This window comes from Lepisosteus platostomus, chromosome 5 (genome assembly GCF_059453375.1).
Source record: "Lepisosteus platostomus isolate fLepPlt1 chromosome 5, fLepPlt1.hap1, whole genome shotgun sequence".
Lineage (NCBI taxonomy): Eukaryota > Metazoa > Chordata > Actinopteri > Semionotiformes > Lepisosteidae > Lepisosteus > Lepisosteus platostomus.
In genome coordinates, this window is record NC_142615.1 from 60,622,444 (window position 1) to 60,643,182 (window position 20,739).

Here is a 20,739-nt window from a genome sequence, read left to right on the forward strand (position 1 = left end):
TGGAGATGCCAGGGATTGAACCCGGGACCTCATACATGCGAAGCATGCACTCTACCACTGAGCTACATCCCCAGTCGTGTGTGCTTACGGAGAATGCCTGCAATTTCCCACTTTCGCGTTTCCTCTACTACAGAGTAAACTCATGGGAATGAAGAAATAAGGAAGGAAAAATAATCGCATCGAAGCTTCCAGAGACTGGGCAAAAACGAATCGGTTATTTTTATATCCAGTCACACGGGCGACGGTGGTTAATTCCTCGACGGGGGAGTACTTTTTTACCTCCTTACTCTACTGTCTTTCAATTCTGTTTTCTTTGAAAGCTTTTTGCATCTTTTAAGTGCTCTCGGTTAAACTACGCATAGAACAACAGCAGTACTGATGATTTTCATGGACCGATGCACACTTCTTCTGTACAACTCCAGTGATAAAGCCCTGTCTGTAAGTATTGTAGAAGAACGAAAAAGGGTGAAACAACGCTCCAACCACAGGAATGGTAACCAGAAGGATCGTGTTCTTATTTAATGTCATTTTGAGATGCCTTGTCAACGCAGACAGGTGTTAGAGCTGAACAAATAATTTATAGTGGTGGTTGTAAACATGGAACATGTTATTTCTATACCAGGAAGAAAGGAGTAGACTCTTAAACTCTTTAACTCTTAAGTTAAAAGAGACAAAAACGACACCTAATCACAGCTAACATTAATTAAAATGACATCACAACAAAAGAGCAGAGCCTTGAGTGAATCAAATTCGTTTTCATTAAATGTCTGTGTCTTCATCACTTTGACCGGGGTAAAGTAAGCTTGAAGTTCGAAAATGATTTTGATTTATGAAACAATTGCTTTGTATATACAATTGCTCTGTGTATAAAGTACATTGTGAATGTTCTCACAGCCTTCAGTTTGTCTTTTTATCCCACGCACGAATATTCTTGTGCCATATCACATATCATATAACACAGAATGCCTTCAAACCAAATGCATTTTAAAGACCACGACTTTGAAAATTTTCACAACCCCTCCATAAACATATCAGTGAGCTAATTATCCTTTTCTGGCATTCGGGGTTTTGATTGATGCGCAATTACGCACCATCTGGAACACTGGGGGACCGCTGTATACATACATACGTTCACAACGCAGAAATACTGCTCAATAGAGTTTCATGCGAAAAACCCATATATGACCATAGGAAGCAGAACAGCAGTTTCCAATTACTCAGACTGTCAGCATGGGAATAAAGCTTTGTTTTATTTCTGAAACCTTTTCTTTATTTCCTGTTTTCATTCTGCAGGACAATTCCTATTCTTTACTCAACAGCTTTTTAAAAACAGCACCCATGATGTTCAAATCATGATGTCCATGATTGTTTACACAGAAGACTGGCAGAGCTTTGGGTTGTGAATCTCTTTTTCTCATGGTTTTATTGAATGTGGCACTGTGCACTAGGATAGGGGGATGCTGTTCACAAGCCAATAGCATTTAAACCACAGCACCCACAATGCTGCAAGTAAGTGTTTTACACACTAAGCAGGCCCTCTGACCTTTCCCAGCCTTGCTTTGGGTTGTGAAACCTCTTTCAGTTTTTTTTATGATTTTTTCAATACAGCACCGATCAGACATGCAATACACTGGGATAGGGAGGTCCTCTTCATGACTCAATAGCATTTGAAGCACAACATTCACAATGCTACAACCAAGTGTTTTACACACCAGACAGCCCCCCTCACCTTATACAACCTTGTGTTGGGTTGTGAAAGTGTTCTTTCTTTTTTATGATTTTTTTAATATGGGGGTCTTCTTAATACATGGGGTACATGCGGATAGAGCCTTAAAAGGTGGCTTCTCAAAGCTCTTTACAGAATGACAACAACAATAAATAAAAATACACAAGATAAAACACAATTACAATATATAGAGGAGACCCTGGATGGTGGTACTAAGAAAAGCAGAGGGGTGAAGAATGGAACCAGTTCAGTAAAGGCTTTTCTAAAGAAGAGGGTTTTGAGTCTGGATTTGAAGTAGTTTAGAGAAGGTGACTCTGTGATATCCTTGGGGAGAGAGTTCCAGGGCTTGGGGCATAACAGGAGAAGGCCCTGTCACCCACAGAATGTAGATGGGCTTGGGGAACAGTTAGGAGAGCAGAATTAGAAGAGAGAAGGTTGCGAGGTGGGGAGTAGGGCGATAATAGTTCAGACAGGTAATGAGGTGCCAAGCCATGCAGAGCCTTATAGGTGAGCATGAGAAATTTCATGTGCATTTTTTCCCCTCTGTAACAAGAAACATGTGCACTCTGAATTGAGTAGGTGTCAAATTTGTAAACCTGAAATTATTTTTTGGTCATATAGTCATTAAGATCCAAAAAACTTGGACAGAGATTCAACGAGCCCAGGCATAGAGACTGAGTGTCAAGCGAGCAGGAGCGGTGAGGAAGGAGACTGCGAGAGCATAGATATAGATATATCTAGATATAGATACTTTACACAAAGTACAGACAGTGCATCAAGACAATATACTGTACAAACAGTAGACAACGTACAAGTAAACAATGCAGACATGTAAACAGTGACTGCAGACGTGCGGAATAAATAAGAAATTGAGGTAGATGTTTCTATGAAATTAACGGTATTCGAAATGTTGCAAAAAGAAAAGCGATTTGTTTTGTAAAAAAATGAGAGATGATTTTTACTTTATACAGGAAAGGCATTTGCGTCAAGTTGATCTTTTTGGATTGCACCATTTGAAAATATAAATTGGAAGTTAGTTTGGACAACTCCTGTTGGATATTGTATTACAAATAAAGTTAAAAAGATATCATTTAAAATTGTTCATAGGTTTTATAAAGTTAAATAAGTACTCTCTAAAGTACTTATATAAGCATGAGCAGGATGATTTGTGCATTTTTTGTCGGGCTGAAAGGGAACCTTTGGTAGGTGTGTGTTTGTGAAGTTGTTTTGGACGGACTTGCACAATTTTGTTTGTAGGCATTTAAAGGTACAAGTAATAGGTTTATTCCATGCTGAAAAAAAGAAGAAAGAGAACACAACGTTTCGGCCGTGGAGCCTTCTTCAGGTGTGAGAGAGACAGGGCAGTAGGCAAAGGTAAAGTAGCGGGAGAACAAAGGTTGAGAGGGAGGAGGAGTGAGAGGCGGGAGCAGGGGACAGAAAGAGAGGCCAATCAAGAGGTGTGAAGTCAGAATGGGTGCAGAGAGGTGTGAAATGAAACTTCCAATGAATGGAGAAAATTTAAAAGAACAGTAATCTGTCGTTAAGGGAAGGGAGAATGTGTGATCCTAGCTGCAGAATAATTTTAGTTTCGGTGGTCTTTCTGATGTATGAGTTCGGAAAACCGTCTTTGAGAACACAGACGGAGAGATTAGAGTGGTCGTGGCCGTCAGAGGTGAAATGAGAAACAATGGGCTTGGAGAGATCTTTAATCTTCACAGCCCTGACGTGTTCTCTGAAGCGGTCTCCGAGTCTCCTTCCTGTTTCCCCAATGTAGATGGCTGGGCATTTACTGCAAGAGATACAGTAAATAAGGTTGCTGGAGGTACAAGATGCTGTCTGGGTGATCCGGAATTGTCCTGAGGGGCCTTGAATGAGTGTGGTGGTGGCTGTGTACTTGCATTTAAAGGTGTTTTTTTTAGGTTTAATGACTTTTATATTGTACTGTGTAAGATAACTTTTTTTAAAAAGCATTTATTTATAGCAAATTTATTAGTCATTCTTAGTAAATTTCACATTCATAAAATCAAAATGGTCCAATAATACTCCCCTTTTTAGTACTTTTCAGATGGAGTTGAAATATTATTTAAATTCTATAACAATGAAAAAAAATGCTAAAGCAAGGAAAACATTTGATATATGTAAAAAATATAATTTACATCGTTACCTCTGGCAAGTAATTTTTTTTCTGTCCGTGGTTTTTTTTTCTTGTATCCATTTTTGCTCCTGTAGTTGTATTTGTAAATTATTTACACATTTAATAAAAATAATAAAAAAATGTCGGCCGTATACGTTACACTATAATATAACGCAAATATCTATTCTGGACTATTTTTTTCAGATTATTTTTATTCGACTAATATTTTTGTGGTTCATAGCAACGGTCACTAAGGAAAGTTCATCTGATAACCCGGAAGTCCTCTGTTTGACCACGTTTCGCTTTCTGTGTTCAAACCCACGTGTTTACAGCGACTGCAGCTGCAGGAATTGTTTGTGTTTTTCAGATCGACTCTGAAAAACATGGAGAATCTGTTGCTTAATCTGGAAACTGAGGTGCACTCTTTCATGGAGACTGTTCTTAGCTCGATCGTGCACGAAGTTTCAGAAGTTTTCCGAAACCGGACAGATGATTCCGAGAAATCGATTGAAGAAAAACTCCGCCGGATCTCCCAGGTTCTGGCGAGACGGGTCTTGATTAAAATCATGTCTGTCGACAATGTTTTCGGGGCCGAAATCGCGCAAATGAAGCAGGAAAACGAGCTTCACTGTTTCATGGGGGTTTTGCTCAAATCGTTTGTGTATGAAGTTTCAGAAGTTTTCCGAAACACGATGTCTGACTCCCAGGTCTCGTTTCAAGACAAACTCCACAGCGTATCCCAGATCCTGGTGAGTCGGGCCGTGATTAATATCACACAGTGTGTCAAGGACAGTTTCGGGACAGAAATAACGCGAATGAAGGAAAACGAGACCTTTAAAGTGCGATTGCAGTTATGGGAGAAGGAGTCGGGAGCAGGAGGATATCAGGGACAGACGGATCATGTTGGACTCATGCCTCCCTGTGAAATCACTGCAGAAACAAATGAAGAAACGGAGCCGTCGGGTAAGTGCAGTGACTTTCAATTAGTAACGTTTGTGTTTAAAAACGGTGTTTTTAACTTCCTCACTGTTGAATCTGTAGTGGAGAGATGCAGAGCGAAGTAGGAGAGGTTTGTGATGTTGCCGAGGGATTATTTTCTGCGAACTAAACTAGTTGTGGTCTGGTTATATTCTCATTAATGTTATTGCTGTTCTTTAAATTTGGACAGAAATATGTCGTCAATTGATACACTTTCTCCATGTGAAAGCCAATTTAGGAGACTTTGGAGTCTTGGAAATGTTTGTGGGCAGATTATTTATCGACGTGGCGGTAACTATCTCTTCTGTGCAGTGTTAATGTACTGCATTGTTCAGCAGTGTCCAGTCAGCCAGTGTGTCTGTATGAACCCCTCTCTCTCTCAGTGCAGTGTTCATGTACTGGAGTGTCCAGTCAGTGTGTCTGTATTAACCCCCCCCAGTGCAGTGTTAAATACTGGCAATTTAGACAGAACAAAAGTTTTCGCGAAATTACATGCCCGACTGTCCTCCGCTGCCCTTTTCAATCTTCTGGAGAGCACAAAAGAGTCTTACGGAAATTATTTTCGGTAACTTTGTTCGGTCAGCTTCTCCTCCTAGACCCTGTTAATTGCTACGATGAGTTGCTTTGTGCTCTGTTTTGCCATCTTATGAATATACAGATGCAGCCATTCAAAGTGCGCGGTACAGACACCGCAGTACAGATACCGCAGGTAAGATGACACGCGATACCGCGGTGCGTGATTGGTTGACCGACAGGGGCACTCGTGGTCCGTTGGTCTGTCGTAGAAAGACTTACTGTAAACGTCTTTACTGTGCCCGTTGTAGATATTGAATTTTACCACTGAAGGGAAATCTTAGTAGCTGAGCATAAAAAGAGTAGGAGCATACTGTAACGCGTGTGAAGGCCATAAACGATATTAATTTTGGAACGTAAACATACAGTATATGGCTGGTCTTGGTACTTTAAAGAAAAAAATACACACCAGTATTCCATTTCTCCCTAAACATTGTAAGCTTCGAAGTCTTTAACTAATGTGATACCGGAGTCAACAAGCATACTTTTAGAATTTGATTAAAAGGGAATATAATATGGAATCGCGTATCTAAAGAATTTAATAACGGTATGATTATATCCGTGTACTGCGGCAGGACTGTGTAAGGCTGTTTCGCCTACCTGATCATGCGAGCTGTCTTGTAGCCTACTGGTCTAGGTGCGTGACTACCAACTGGCTGGTTGTGTGTTCAAATCCAGCTGGTGTTGGACTTTTCATTTTTATTTATTTATTTTTTAACCGCGTAACATAAACATATTACCGTATGCAAACTGTACTGTATACAGTATGTATATGTATATTTGATGTCTTAACTGTGCCCGTTTAATTGAATTAAAAAAAAATTATTTAACACGAACATTAAGCTGTTTACATCTTCCGCCTGAGAACAGTCACCCGTTGCTACCCAACGCAGAATGGTGATTGGCTGACACTATCTGACACCCCTCTGATTGGAGAAAAAAGACGTGCTGGTGTGCTATACACACTACCAGGAAGAGGATTTCTTTAGATTCAAAACGTGTATTTTAAAAGTTTAAGAAGTAAAAACCTTACAGCGTACACAGATTTCTAAACTGATCAGGATCGTTATCTTTGTCTTATGCATAATAATGTTCACCGCTCTGTCCAGCAAATTAATAATAAACTTTATTTTATATAGCGTTTTAAACGAATAAGTAATTAGATTGCTCATAAACCTAATCACTTGCTTTTTCTTTTTATTTAGGCTCAGATTTCAACTATAGATCGTATTATTAATAACCATAATAACAACCAACCAACAAAAACAACCATATAAACATAATGGTGGTGCTGGACCTTCCAGTTTTATTTATTTATTTTTTAATCGCGTAACATAAACATATTACCGTATGCAAACTGTACTGTATACAATATGTATATGTATATTTAATGTCTTAACTGTGCCCGTTTAAGTATTGAATATTCATATCTAATTTTACCACTGAAGGGAAATCTTAACATAAACATACAGTATATGGCTGGTCTCGGTACTTTAAAGAAAAAAATACACACCGGTATTCCATTTCTCCCTAAACATTGTAAGCTTCGAAGTCTTTAACTAACGTGATACCGGAGTCAACAAGCATACTTTTAGAATTTGATTAAAAGGGAATATAATATGGAATCGCGTATCTCAAGAAATTAATAACGATATAATTATATTCATGTTGCAAAAGAACTGCAACGGACATAAAAACTCCCTTGCATGGTTTCATTACGACCAGAATCGGTCTTGAGATATTTTTAACTTGATTTACAGTATTTGAGAGGTATGTCTTAACACCGATACTACAGTGCTTAAGCACTGCTCACGTATATGTTTCTAGGTTTATATTATGCATTTCATACGGTCAAATTACTTTTGAGCAATAAGAAGCGAGAAACGGTATGCGTTTTACTTTCGTTTTGTGCTGGGACCCGTGGATTGATTAGAGATATCAAGTACATACAAGTCATTTTTTAAATGTTGTAGTTCGTCTTGAAAAAATGTTACGAGTACATCATCTATCAACAATTACACAGGTTCTGTTTCCATATTGCGGATTTTGGTTACGTAATATTATTTTCTAGATTTCACGTTGTGAATATGATGGGATGTCTGATGGGATGTTTCTAAAAATCCATCCTCTGTAAAACGTCTTCTCTAGTTGTCCTGCATATGTATTCGCTAATGAAGCTGTGTGTTCTGAGCCTAGATCTCTACATTTCTGTATGAACCAGCTTAGAGGGCTAAAGACAGCTTGTGTTTAAATTGAGTGTAAGGCAATTTATGCTTCTAAAGTCATGGTCAGCATTTATCTTTGTACTGTGTTGTAAACTTGTTCTTTGCCAAGTCACATTATTTTATAGCGTTTTTAAAGCGTTATCAAATACGGTGTTACTGTAGTTTACTGAGTCCCATGTCACATGGTCTGTGATTGAAACCTGTAAAACCGGTTTAATTCGTCACAGCCAGCACTCTTCAGGTGTGAGGGTCTTCTGCTCAGAATGAAACGCTAAAATGTTTGTGTATATTCTAATGGTAGTGGGGGCGGGGTGTGTGGGAACAGGTTTGGTTGAAACATTTTCTCTGAAAGCATTTTCTTCTTGTAACCGATCTTGTTACAGCATGTTACAGTTTACTATTATTAACCATATTCATTTTAAGTGCTTAATGTAAAATCTTGTAAAAATATATTTTCATTGTTCAAATATACATTAAGTCTGACTATCATATAATAAGTTAAATACAAAACTAAAGAAAAAATAGGGTTAAATATAATTCAAAATATTTTGCTAACAATAACAAAAATTTACTGTTGCACACACACACACAATAGAAGCAGGAACCGCTGTCAGAAGGGAAGATATGTTCAAAATATCGCAAATATCGATCATGTTGAGATATTTTGAAATATAAAAGTCAATTGATTGTCCATAATTTCGCTTACCTATTTTTTCGAAGAAATGTTTGTTAAAATAAAAGTCCAGCACCAGCTGGATTCGAACACACAACCTGCCAGTTGGTAGTCACGCACCTAGACCAGTAGGCTACAAGACAGCTCGCAATGTCTGTAAACACAATGATCAGGCAGGCGAAACAGCCCTACACAGCCCTGTTGCAGTACACGGATATAATCATACCATTATTAAATTCTTTAGATACGCAATTCCATATTATATTCCCTTTTAATCAAATTCTAAAAGTATGCTTGTTGACTCCGGTATCACGTTAGTTAAAGACTTCGAAGCTTACAATGTTTAGGGAGAAATGGAATACCGGAGTGTATTTTTCCTTGTGATATTTTAAGCTCTAGTTGAATGATAGGTGTCGCATTTTAAATCATTTTCGTAGCTAGAAATTATGAAACGCCCTGTTAAAAGCAAGGAAGTTTTTATGCCCGTTGAAGTAAAACAAAATGCCTGACAAAGTATGGCTTGGACAGATTCCAAGTGCTTGTACAAATGTGCTAAAGAAATTATACTTTGAGTATACAGCTTGTCCAAAGTCATCCATTATTAATACTATTAGTAATATCTTCAGTAAAGGCTTTGATGCATAAATATTTCTGATAAAGGTAGGTTGTGTACTTTTGTCCAACTGAGCAATCTTGCTTTCATAAAATATACCAACATTTTAATGACTGATGATTAACATGCTGTAATACACAGTTCAAAATTAAAGGCTCAAATGCTGTACATGAGAGGTTAAGCTCCCCCTGGCGGTTTTACAAGGCGACGCCGGATAGTAAGTCACGTGACACAAGTGAACTGCGTGATACCGCGACACGCCCACCGGGGTATGCCGCGAAATACCTCACCCATTTTGAATGGCTGCATCTGTACATTTAGGACTCAGTACCGATAACACTGCTGCTATTGATGGAGTAGAAATAAGTGTATTGGTAGTTTTATCTGAGGCAAGAAGTACTAGAACACCTCCTATACAAATGTTAGGATTCAGAGCAAGAAATATTTTTTCACCTCACCCAATGGTATTGCATTAACGAAGCTGAATCTGGCTTCTTATTCGCCAGCTTCTTCTGCTTTAAATGCTGCTGCTGTGATGTTATGCCACCTTTCACCTGTAGATGGCTCTTTACAGTAATTTTTAAAAGTACTAATCGGGATGGATTACTGTATTTATCCTCAGCAAAGGGGAATACGTAAGTAGTGAATATCCAAATAGAATTTTTGTGTGAAACACATTTCAGAAAATTGTAAACCAATTTTCAAAACTCACAATAACACAAACACAATAAGTAAATAAGACAAAGGCAAAACATAAGTTCACAGGCACTTTCTGCATATTTACCACGACCTTACCTTCTGATCATAAAAAGTCTTAAAATCTTGCATTTTACAAGAAATTTTAATATAAATGGGACATTTAGAACATGGCATATGAGAATATATGGTTAACCGAGGATGAGCAATGGGTGATGGCACTTTCTGCTTCTTGCTATAAACCTACCCCCTGGTTATAAAAATATCTAAAAAGTCTGACATTGAGGTGTGAGAGACAATTGAACAGACTATCAAAATTCTGAACTTTAGGAAATTTTACTGTGCCATTTTTTTAAATATGACCCTGTGAACATGGCATGTCCCTCCTTCCTCATTACCAAAACATCTCAATGTTCCGACACTATGTACATTACAACACTTCACTGTTGCATTTCAGTTGTGACATTGTGAACATGGCATGTTAAAGTATATAGAAAATCTAGATCAGTACAGGCTAAATGCAATTCATAGTGATTTATCATTTTCTTACTTTCTAAATAAAAAAAAAAAAATTCAGTGATTATGACACTTCGGTATGACATAAAATATGCTTCAATGACAGAATAAATAACCATGGAAAAAATACCCACAGTGGACATTCATATTTGTGATTATAGGAATGTTAAATATCAGGTGAGTAGCTGCGTCAGCATGCGTAGGCTGCAAAGGAACAAGTAAAAGGTTATTCCACGCTGAAAAGAGAAGAAAGGAAACAACGTGTTGGCCATGGAGCCTTCTTCAGGTGTTAGAAAGACAGGGCAGTATGCAAAGATACATTTCTTTTTAGCTTTGCTGACTGCAGTTTATCTTTGATGACAACATCAAAGACATTAAGGAATTCTTACAGCTAACAGCTCCACATCAACTTCCTTTTATAACTAACCTCATCAGATCTCTCAACTCCCAACTCTTCCAGTTTCTCACTTCAGAGAAGGATAAAAAACTCAATCATCCTCTACAGAGAAAAACCATCAACACCTCCACCAATCCTAACCTTGTTGTTACTGTACCCTCTGGCCTTTCCCTTTCACCCCTTTGCATCCTCAGCTAACATTTTAATATTACAACACAATTACAATAGATTGTACAGTATTTACAGTTTAAAAAAAAGGTAAATGTCAAAATATTAAAATCCAACTGCACAGTGCTAACAAAACAATGCTTGTCAAGTTCTCAAACAAATCTGCATTGTATTTTTAAAATATTTCAGCAGAGGATGTTACAGGAGTATAAATGACGATTCAACGATAATTTTTCTTGGGTGAATATGGTTTTCTGGGGAGTTGCGATGTTGGGCATTATTGGACATTTTTGACACGTGTTGAACAGTCGCATTTCCTACAAATATTAAAATAGCTATGGTTTAGCTCAAAAATCCAATCGACCTATGCGAAAACAATGTTTACATCACAAAAGAAACCCATCCCTGGTTGGACTTGAACCACCAACCTTTTGGATAACAACCAAATGCACTAACCGATCGGGCCACAGACACTGACTGGCGGAGAATTTTCTCGAATCCCCCAAAAAAATTTCTTACCGTTCTTTTTGCCAGCCGGTAATATTTCTTCTGCACTGATAACCAAGAACTGAATTTCATGTTTCGCAAGCTGTGTGAATTTAATCAAAAACAAGTTTTCCAGAAAGGAAATGAACACATGCATTTAATGAAATCAAGCCCTTTGTGAGTGCCCAAAATGGTACGTTCTGTACTACAAGATAGGAAGAAATACACAGCTGGGATTCAAACCGCAGTTCTTTTGTTTAATAAAGAGGGACTTTAACCAACTTGTTAGGAATCCCTGGTGAGAAGATACACGGATCCTGTGCAGACGCAGGCACGGGTGATAGATGAGGCAGGCGAACAAACCAGAACGAGAGGCAAGGTCGTAGTCAAAAGGCGAAAGGCAAGTCGTAATCCAGGAAGTTCACCGGTAGCAGACAGTCCGAGTCGAGAGGCGAGGTGCAAAGTCGAAAAGGCAGAAGGGGAATCCAAAATCCAGAATAAACGAGGTACGGGGGAAAACCGCCAGGTAGAGCTCTCAAGGAGTAGACTCAATACCGAGCAGTGGGAAGCAGGTGAAGATGGTTTAAATAGCAGTGCGCACCGCAATGAGTGTGCGCAGGTGGTTTAACTCGTGCGGCGGCGTTTGTTAATAATCACCCGCTGCTGGGTCTGATTAGCTCGCTTACGCTTTGGTCTTGACTGCCTGGTGGTCGTGACACAACTAAGCTACGGTGACATGACATCCAACCCCTTTTACAGCCACTTGGACACATCGCTCTGAGACATCTGCATTCAGAAAGCGCTGAACCTGCTCTCAGAGCAAATGGCCTCTTTTACATACAGTAGCAGCCCCGACAACGAGAAACTAAGAGAATTGGCTTTTATCTGGCATTTGTCATGTCCAATGCGTTTGACATCTCCCAAGGGCAACAGAGTTCTTTTGCAACACTATTTCTTCTTCTTTTTTATTTCTGTACGCTTTGATAAAAAATGAGAAATCGTGCAAGGGAAAAATGTCTTTTTTTCATAGAGAAAACGTGGACCGGGAAATGTTGTGTTGAGAAGAAGTGATTTAACATGATACGTGACCTGATTTATGGGAGCAAATGCTCACCCAGCAAGGTCTGGAGAAGTTGAAGAGTCTGGTGGATGTGATAAATATACGGTGTTGTGGAAGAAAACAGTCTTTCTTTGAATTCTCAATCAATTGGAATTTCAGTGCGAAACATAAACCCTTTGTCTGATTTAAAGAGATTATATTTTAAAACTCATAAAAAATCAGAAAACACATGTTTCTCACTTTGAAATTTTAGACAGGGCGTTATATTACTAGTAGCGACGCTGAGCACACTATGGGGGAATTCAGGTTATGTGAAATACCAGCAGTTTAATAAATAACACATCTGATTTTAGATCATAAGATTGTAGGTTCGACTTCTACCTTGCTTGTGTAAATTTTATTCAAGCTCCTCAGTAATAGATGTCTATTATGTAATGAACCGCACCTGAAAGCAAACATTGGGTCTGTTTCCTCTGTTTTCCAGCATGAAATAGCAAATCGTTACAAAAAGTACCTGCTAATGTCCAATAGCGTTTTTTTTTCAAATTACATTTTCAGGCTTCAGACACTTTTTAATAAAACAAAAGTGTCCAGAAACTCCCTAACTTTCAGGTTTGCTTGAACCTGTATTAAAAGAAGTTATTTGAAACTTCCGGGATTCCATTCTCTGATGTAGCTGTCTCTAAAGACGGATGTGATGTTTCGCAGATGTGAACTGTGCCTTCTCTCTTGTGTTCAAGGGTATTCGCTGAGTGAGATCCTAACTGTATGTCCAGTAGGGCTCTATTTTGTTTAGATTATCTATGTGGTGTACAGATAGAACTCAACTACATGGTGTGAATTCCGTGTTCAGGACGAGCAGAACCTGAAAAACTAAAAGCAGACCTCGACATAATTTGAACACACAGCCTTCTGATGTGGAGTCAGGCATGCTACATTTGCGCCACAAGGTCACAGCTATAACCACAGAAACCAAAATAGTTAGAAATATGGAACACAACTGTTGTTCCCCAAGAAGGAAAGCTGTTTTGTACTGACGTCACCTGTTTATGTAACCCAGATTGTGAAGACGACTCTGCCCTATCAAAGACAAATGTTAAACAAAAGTTGGAAAGCACACTCTGAACCCATCTGTATATTTGATTCCCGCGATCCTTTCAAAGCTGCTCAGTACTTTGCAAGCAAATCAAATCATTTCAGGGAAGAAACTCAGTTTAATGAACTACTTTCATATTTTCACTCGTTGATTTTGATCTTTGTATTCTCTTTCCATTCTCAGCAATAATATTTCAAAATTACAGTTCAGATTTATTGGAAAACTTCACAAGCATTATGAGATTAGGACTGTACAATTGTTTTTTAATATCTTGGTATATTTACCTTCATTTTAATATAGATATAACCATAAATGTTGTTAAGCATATTGTACTTTTGTTGTACTTTTTAAAACATTTTAGCTGAGGACACACAGCGACTATTATACCTTGTGATACATGCAAGACATCTGTAAACGAAGATGTAATTACAATAAAATTGGCAATTAACAGAAAACCACAATTTGTATAATATTATTCCTCAATATCAATGATCAAAATGTATAAATTGATTGCTTCCTTAGTATTGCCAGGATCTATATTTAGCGTTCGGTAGCGATAACACTGCTGATATTGATTGAGTAAAAATCTATGATGTAGTGACAGCTTTATCTGAAGCGAGAAATCCTCGAACACCGCTTATGAAGTGTTAGGATTAATACCAAGAAATACCTTTTGTTTTCCCACCCAAAATGCTAATATTGCATTACACATTATGCAAACATTACCAGTTTTAGTAGCTTCTGGGCACGATTTTCCAAAACTGAAACTAAATACAAATGATTTAAGATGAACCATGTCCAAAAATTGTAAATCAGGACTAATACAATATCAAATGAAATTACTACAGAAGAAAAGGTTTAACTGAAATATGAATAAGACTATGCAAGCCTACAAAATAGAATAATTCAATTTATATAACTTATTTTTTTCTTATTTGAGAAATGGGCTCACACACCGGAAGACACTAACGTTTCTCTTCGTTAGAATATGTGAATAACAGTTTAACCCCAAATTTCTGTAATTGTGATTCTGTTAAAATTAAAAAAAGCATCTATCAATAGTAAGAAATTATCAAGAAAGTAAGAAATTGTGTTATTTCATAAACTGTAAGACATGAAGACATTTACAGGTTATATCCTTTGCTTTGTCTTTTAACACAAGCGTTCAGGATCCAAGCCCATATTCGGACGGTTGTGTTTCTCTTGTAATCATCAAATGGCATTGTTTTGTCCGTCAGTTCTTTCTCGAGTTGTACCATGGATATTTTATTCCATCAATACTTTTCATGCTCTTTTGCATTTTCCTTCACATACGGAAAAGAACTCAAGGCATTCTTGTCACTGTGCTACACAGTACAGGACACGCAGTGAGGAATTCGCGCAGCTTTCAGCTCAGTGCAGAATCCAGAGGGAGGACTCGCTCGGTGAATGATCTCTCAGGAAATCCCGGGTGAGGTTTTTCTGCAACAGCCACGACAAGTGTGAAGACGTTCTCTGGATTTCCTGAATGTGACTTTAAATTAGTTCACATTCTTTGGTAGTTAACAGAACTAAATGCTTTGGAGGTACATCTAAAACTGCAGAGAACACTGTAGCACTTCAAGTTTAACTGTGTAAACCTGGCTCTCTATGAACACGAGCAAAGAGTTCTCACTTGACAGAAGACTGCGATGTGAGCACAGTAACATAAAGCACTTGAAGATGCTAGGGATTGAACCTGGGACCTCATACATGTAAGACAAGCACTCTACCACTAAGCTACACCCCCGACATAGAGAACTTCCGAAGATGTGCAGGTGCTCACAGACCACAATCCATCTTTTGCATCTTTTAAGTGCTCTTGATTAAACTATGCATAGAAAAACAGCAGTACTGATGATTTTCATGGACTGATGCACACTTGTTCTGTACAACTCCAGTGATAAAACCTTGTCTGTAAATATTACAGAACGTAAAAGGGTGAAACAACGCTCCAACCACAGGAATGGTAACAGAAAGGATCATTTTCTTATTTAATACCTCCTTTTGAGATGCCTTGTCAACGCACACAGACGTTAGAGCTGAACAAATATTTTGTACACAAGACGGCAGTGCGATATTAAAATTCCTGTCTTCTTGATGGATTCAGACTGGTAGCCAGAGGACGCCGGGACAACGCCCATTGGACAACTGCTGGAACAGAGGCTGCAACAGAGCTTGTCAGCTGGTTTGGTGTTCGTGCCGGGAGATTCCAAATCCATACACAGTGGATAAGTAAACCCCATGTTCTACATTCTGTCTCGAGAATTCAGTTGTACCTCAAAAAAAGTTGTTATCAATTTAATTCATGAGTAATGTATTTACTTCCGAGTTTAGAGTAACAGTGGGTAATAACACTGATTAGCGATTTGGTAACCGAATGATATATATTGACATATATTCTCTGCTGTGTATCTTTGTGTTTGCATCTCTTCGAGATTATATACCTTGTATATTGATAACCCTCACAGTAAGGTCTGCCGCTCGTATCCAGGCAGACTAGTATATGTTTGGTGCACAATTTATGTTAATAAATGTATCTCGTGTATTGAACCCGTGTGTGTGCGTTGTTAGTTGTTCTGACGATTGATTTTCTAAAAGCCACAACGAACAACCTCGTGATTACTGCTACAATTAATAATTGTCTCAGTAAACCCATCAAACCTCTACAACCACGATACACCACCATAAACTATATTAATTTAGGAACATAAACATATAGTGTAAACTGTATATGGCTGGTATTGGTAGTTTAAAGAAAAACTACACACCAGTATTCCACTTTCTTCCTAAACATTTTAAGCATCAAAGTCTTACATGTAGTAAGATTTTACCACGTTTCGGAAACGTTTTTACATGCTCCTTCTGACCATCTTAACTTTATATACTTTGTGAAAAGTCATAAGATATTCACATTTTCTGTGAATGTGCTCGTTATCGGAGTAAACAAAAGCATACTTTTAGAATTTGATTAACAGGGAATATAATAATAATAATAATAAACTTTATTTTATATAGCGCCTTTAAAGGTGGCTTCTCAAAGCGCTTTACAGGATGACAATAACAATAAATAAGAAGACTACAACAATAAATAAGAAAATTTCACAAGACAGGACACAATTATAATTACAACAATACACCAATAACAATAGAGGAGACCGTGGAAGATGGTATTAAGAAGAGCAGAGGGGTGAAGAATGGAAGCAGTTAAGTAAAGGCTTTTCTGAAAAGGAGGGTTTTGAGTCTGGATTTGAAGGAGTTTAGAGAAGGTGACTCTCTAATATCCTTGGGCAAAGAGTTCCAGAGCTTGGGGGCATAGCAGGAGAAGGCCCTGTCGCCCATACAATGTAGACGGGCTTGGGGGACAGTAAGGAGGGCAGAATTTGAAGAGCGGAGGTTGCGAGGTGGGGAGTAGGGCGATAAAAGTTAAGACAGGTATTGAGGTGCCAAGCCATGTAAAGCCTTGTAGGTGAGCATGAGGATTTTAAAGTCTACGCGGAATTTGACCGGAAGCCAGTGCAAGGACTCCAGGATAGGAGTAATGTGAACACTTGCACTAGATCTGGTCAGGATTCTGGCTGCTGAATTTTGGTTAAGCACAGAAGGTCCAGTTAATATAATATGGAATCACGTACCTAAAGAAATTAATAACGATATAATTATTTTTATGTACTGTAGCTCAAATAGTAGTATAATACACTTTCTATGGATACATGTGCTTCTACGCAACGCAGAAGCACATCCACAAGTAACATTACCTAGCAAAGAGAGGACATTGGCTAGCCATTATGATAAATACAGTGGAAAAAAGCAATTGGGAAAATAAGACATGCTGATCTGTTATACATACCAGGAAGAGAACAGAATATGAATATGATTTTTTTCTGTTCGAAACGTGTGTTGTCTTTATGAAATTCATGTATTTTAAACGTTTAATTAAGAAGAAAAAAACTTACAGAAAGATACTAAGCTGATCACGAGATAGAAAGATCACCCGTTTTTCGCGCATAAAAAGTGGCTATTAACTGGGTGAACTGTTATTAACTGGAGTCAACTGGGTGAAAACACATAATATGAACATGAAACAAAACAAAAAATAAAAATAAGATACAATCTACAGACATTAAAACCGGTGTCATGGAAATATAACTATCAAGGAAGGCACAAGAGAGAGTTCTCACCTGAGTAAGGTCTTTATTTCAATATTGGGAGCAACCAGAGACTCAATTTGTTACAAGCAGTACAGGGTTTTCATAGGACGTTGCGCTGTAAAAAAGCTCAGCGCTTTGTCCATTCTACTTCCACTTTCCCTAAGAGAAAACAGATTACATCAAAAAGCGAAAGAAGAAGCACTAGATATGTTATTCAAAGCTTATCAGTTACTTTCAGCTAATTCTAACGACCCAGACAGCATATATTGTTTTGGTACATTGTCTTCTAAAGTAACCTAAACAGTGTACTTTGTTGACGCACTGTTTTCTAAAATTCTGCACGTACTGTAGCACAGCAATTACATCCTTAAAATATATTATCTAAAAGCCCCAATATATTTCTTTGCAAAGCTCTCTACATTTTAAGAATCAATTTACTTATTAGATTTCCACTTAAAGACTTGTTCGGCTGGCGTTCGGGGAGTCGCGCTTTTCAGAATTGTATTGAGATCGTTTTCCACAGAGCTCAGATGTCAAAGCACAGCAGCAGCTCTCCACAGCGATCCTCTATAGCGCCCTTTCTCCCGCAGCTCCGTCCTCATTGGAAGGAAGCAAGAGTGAAAGGCTGAAGTGAAATAGAGCGGGGACGAAGGCAGTGAAGAGAGAGAACGTGGGAAGAAGAGAAAAACGCAAGGGAAAAAAAGCAGCGTCGTAAAAGAGGTGACGGAGCTGTCCTCCCAATAAGAAGGGTGCCAGCGAGCCTTGCTCTCGCTTACGGCCACACCCCCTTGAGCACGCCTGATCTCGTCTGATCTCGGAAGCTAAACAGGGATGGGCCTGGTTAGTACTTGGATGGGAGACCGCCTGGGAATACCAGGTGCTGTCAGCTTTTAAGCGCAGGAGGCGCCCTATCCCCGCTCGCTCGCTCATTCCCCTGTTTACACGTGCAGTGCGGCTTGTCCGTTTGTTTATTTGTCAGCTTTGGCGAGACACGGGTGCTTGTGTATTAGCGTGAGCGTTTTTTATTCTGATCAGGAACAGTTTTACAAGTCCGCAAAGGATCGAGGAAAGGTTTATCGCCAGCTGAAAAGAGACACAGCGCTTCGGCTGTGGAGACTTGTTCGGCTGGCGTTCGGAGAGTCGCGTTTTTCAGAATTGTATTGAGATCGTTTTCCACAGAGCTCAGATGTCAAAGCACAGCAGCAGATCTCCACAGCGATCCTCTATAGCGCCCTTTCTCCCGCAGCTCCGTCCTCATTGGAAGGAAGCAAGAGTGAAAGGCTGAAGTGAAATAGAGCGGGGATGAAGGCAGTGAAGAGAGAGAACGTGGGAAGAAGAGAAAAACGCAAGGGAAAAAAAGCAGCGTCGTAAAAGAGGTGACGGAGCTGTCCTCTCAATAAGAAGGGTGCCAGCGAACCTTGCTCTCGCTTACGGCCACACCCCCTTGAGCACGCCTGATCTCGTCTGATCTCGGAAGCTAAACAGGGATGGGCCTGGTTAGTACTTGGATGGGAGACCGCCTGGGAATACCAGGTGCTGTAAGCTTTTAAGCGCAGGAGGCGCCCTATCCCCGCTCTCTCGCTCATTCCCCTGTTCACACGTGCAGTGCGGCTTGTCCGTCTGTTTATTTGTCAGCTTTGGCGAGACACGGGTGCTTGTGTATTAGCGTGAGCGTTTTTTATTCTGATCAGGAACAGTTTTACAAGTCTGCAAAGGATCGAGGAAAGGTTTATCGCCAGCTGAAAAGAGACACAGCGCTTCGGCTGTGGAGACTTGTTCGGCTGGCGTTCGGAGAGTCGCGTTTTTCAGAATTGTATTGAGATCGTTTTTCCACAGAGCTCAGATGTCAAAGCACAGCAGCAGCTCTCCACAGCGATCCTCTATAGCGCCCTTTCTCCCGCAGCTCCGTCCTCATTGGAAGGAAGCAAGAGTGAAAGGCTGAAGTGAAATAGAGCGGGGACGAAGGCAGTTAAGAGAGAGAACGTGGGAAGAAGAGAAAAACGCAAGGGAAAAAAAGCAGCGTCGTAAAAGAGGTGACGGAGCTGTCCTCTCAATAAGAAGGGTGCCAGCGAGCCTTGCTCTCGCTTACGGCCACACCCCCTTGAGCACGCCTGATCTCGTCTGATCTCGGAAGCTAAACAGGGATGGGCCTGGTTAGTACTTGGATGGGAGACCGCCTGGGAATACCAGGTGCTGTCAGCTTTTAAGCGCAGGAGGCGCCCTATCCCCGCTCGCTCGCTCATTCCCCTGTTCACACGTGCAGTGCGGCTTGTCCGTCTGTTTATTTGTCAGCTTTGGCGAGACACGGGTGCTTGTGTATTAGCGTGAGCGTTTTTTATTCTGATCAGGAACAGTTTAACAAGTCCGCAAAGGATCGAGGAAAGGTTTATCGCCAGCTGAAAAGAGACACAGCGCTTCGGCTGTGGAGACTTGTTCGGCTGGCGTTCGGAGAGTCGCGTTTTTCAGAATTGTATTGAGATCGTTTTCCACAGAGCTCAGATGTCAAAGCACAGCAGCAGCTCTCCACAGCGATCCTCTATAGCGCCCTTTCTCCCGCAGCTCCGTCCTCATTGGAAGGAAGCAAGAGTGAAAGGCTGAAGTGAAATAGAGCGGGGACGAAGGCAGTGAAGAGAGAGAACGTGGGAAGAAGAGAAAAACGCAAGGGAAAAAAAGCAGCGTCGTAAAAGAGGTGACGGAGCTGTCCTCTCAATAAGAAGGGTGCCAGCGAGCCTTGCTCTCGCTTACGGCCACACCCCCTTGAGCACACCTGATCTCGTCTGATCTCGGAAGCTAAACAGGGATGGGCCTGGTTAGTACTTGGATGGGAGACCGCCTGGGAATACCAGGTGCTGTAAGCTTTTAAGCGCAGGAGGCGCGCTATCCCCGCTCGCTCGCTCATTCCCCTGTTCACACGTGCAGTGCGGCTTATCCGTCTGTTTATTTGTCAGCTTTGGCGAGACACGGGTGCTTGTGTATTAGCGTGAGCGTTTTTTATTCTGATCAGGAACAGTTTTACAAGTCCGCAAAGGATCGAGGAAAGGTTTATCGCCAGCTGAAAAGAGACACAGCGCTTCGGCTGTGGAGACTTGTTCGGCTGGCGTTCGGAGAGTCGCGTTTTTCAGAATTGTATTGAGATCGTTTTCCACAGAGCTCAGATGTCAAAGCACAGCAGCAGCTCTCCACAGCGATCCTCTATAGCGCCCTTTCTCCCGCAGCTCCGTCCTCATTG

The 20,739-nt window shown here is 39.9% G+C and overlaps 1 long non-coding RNA gene, 3 other non-coding genes and 2 pseudogenes across 4 annotated transcripts in view; 5 read left to right on the plus strand and 1 right to left on the minus strand.

Annotated features, from left to right (window-relative positions):
- On the minus strand, positions 1-72 carry trnaa-cgc (transfer RNA alanine (anticodon CGC)). Its single transcript has one exon. It is a non-coding gene; the product is annotated as a tRNA-Ala (tRNA).
- A 4,080-nt stretch (positions 73-4,152) lies between these two features.
- LOC148670516 (uncharacterized) overlaps positions 4,153-20,739 on the plus strand; it is a 36,827-nt gene continuing 20,240 nt past the window's right edge. Inside the window, exon 1 of the long non-coding RNA XR_015937024.1 lies at positions 4,153-4,823. This is a non-coding gene — a long non-coding RNA (uncharacterized LOC148670516). The remainder of the gene's footprint in view (positions 4,824-20,739) is intronic.
- On the plus strand, positions 18,281-18,399 carry LOC148670517 (5S ribosomal RNA; annotated as a pseudogene).
- Positions 18,937-19,055, plus strand: LOC148670518 (5S ribosomal RNA). Its single transcript, XR_015937811.1, has one exon. It is a non-coding gene; the product is annotated as a 5S ribosomal RNA (ribosomal RNA).
- LOC148670519 (5S ribosomal RNA) lies at positions 19,594-19,712 on the plus strand (annotated as a pseudogene).
- Positions 20,250-20,368, plus strand: LOC148670520 (5S ribosomal RNA). Its single transcript, XR_015938762.1, has one exon. It is a non-coding gene; the product is annotated as a 5S ribosomal RNA (ribosomal RNA).